Raw genomic sequence first — 1,718 nt, forward strand, 5'->3', positions numbered from 1 at the left:
TTAGTGTTGTGTGCCGAACTCTTAACTCTCAGCCCTCCCACATCAATGCTTGTTCCTTCCGTCATTTTGCTTACCACGGTGCCCTCCTCTGCCCCCAGCTCCCCAGCCAGACGACAGAACGGGGCTGGTCCGAATAATAATAATGCAAACAGAGAACTCCTGAGGGCCAGAGACCGGGACAGTTCATTAAGGGTTTAGTTTGTGTATCAGCTGCTACACTAGATGCTTTATACCTCATCCAAAATTCACAACAACCCTGTAGAGTAGAAGTTAGTTCTTCTAGGGGCGCCTGGGTGGCTCAGTCGATTGAGCGTCCGACTTTGGTTCAGGTCATGATCTCGCGGTTCGTGAGTTCGAGCCCCGTGTCAGGCTCTGTGCTGACAGCTCAGAGCCTGGAGCCTGCTTCGGATTCTGTGTCTTCTTCTCTCTCTGCTCCCCCCACCCCCGCTCTCTCTCTCTCTCTCTCTCTCAAAAATGATAAACATTAGAAATTAGTTCTTCTAGTCTCCGTTAAGACAGAGGGAATAAATACTTAGCAAAATCAGTCAGCTTGGGAAGACAGGACTTGAAGTCAAGACTTCCTGTCACCAAGGGCCACGTACTTGCTCTCGTACCATGCTGCCTTCCTATACCCAGCTCTGGACTCCCAACACCCAGCACTTTGCTTGACCCTTCATAGGGGGACGACAAAATATTTGTTGAATGACTGCGTACATATAATCGTATTTTAAAGTCACCAAGAGCAGCTCCAAGTAAATGTATTCATGTATTAACTCCATTGTGTGGATAACCACTCAACCCCTCTATTGGGAACACCCATTAAAGAATCTTGCGTGGAGCTCTCCGTCTGCATTTTGGGTAGGGCTGGTTTCACAGCAAACAAGGGATCCAGGTCATAAGCACTTGTGCTGAGTTGTCGCAAACCGAGAGAAATAGAGTACGAATTTCCACTATTAATATCAGAAGAATAACAGAAACAGAGGAGGAAGGAAGAATTATGCGACACTATTTAATAGTTTAACAACAGCTGTGTACCAGGGAGTCTGGGTGGCTCAGTCAGTTAAGTGACCGGCCCTTGATTTTGGCTCAGGTCATGGTCTCACGGTTTGTGAGTATGAGCCCCGCGTCGGGCTCTGCCCTGATGCCCAGGGCCTGCTTGGGATTCTCTCTCTCTCTGCCCCTCCTCTGCTCGCTCGCTCGCTCGCTCTCTCCCTCTCTCTCCAAATAAACAAAAACATTAAAAAAATTTTTTTTAATTATTTAAAAAACCGAGCTGTGTACCTTTAAACTTTCACGACCCGCCATAATCATAATGGCTAACACGGATTAGTACCTACTGTATGCCATTTCCCACCCTGCTGTTTTATGTGTACTAACTCGTTTAAAGCCCACAAGAAACGCTGAAACTCATCGACTCCCTGAAGTGGATGCCACCCTCCTCCATTTCACAAAGGAAGAAACGGAGTCATAGAAAGGCTAAGCTCGTCCAAGTTAATATTGAAACCAGGATGCCACTCGTGGCCCGCCAGGTCCCGGGGCTGTTTGCGGAACCACAGTGCTCGCTGCCTCCCCAGCCCGCAGCTTCCCAAGGAAGAAAACGTACATTCTTGACTCCAGAGCCCCTACATCCAAAAGTCACTAGGTCTTGTCAAGGGCAACTCAACCATGTCCCCTCACGCTGCCCAGCTCTCAACACACCCTCCCTCCCGGTGCCCACT

This window comes from Herpailurus yagouaroundi, unplaced genomic scaffold, assembly GCF_014898765.1.
Source record: "Herpailurus yagouaroundi ecotype Mexico unplaced genomic scaffold, PumYag 207, whole genome shotgun sequence".
Taxonomy (NCBI): Eukaryota; Metazoa; Chordata; class Mammalia; order Carnivora; family Felidae; genus Herpailurus; species Herpailurus yagouaroundi.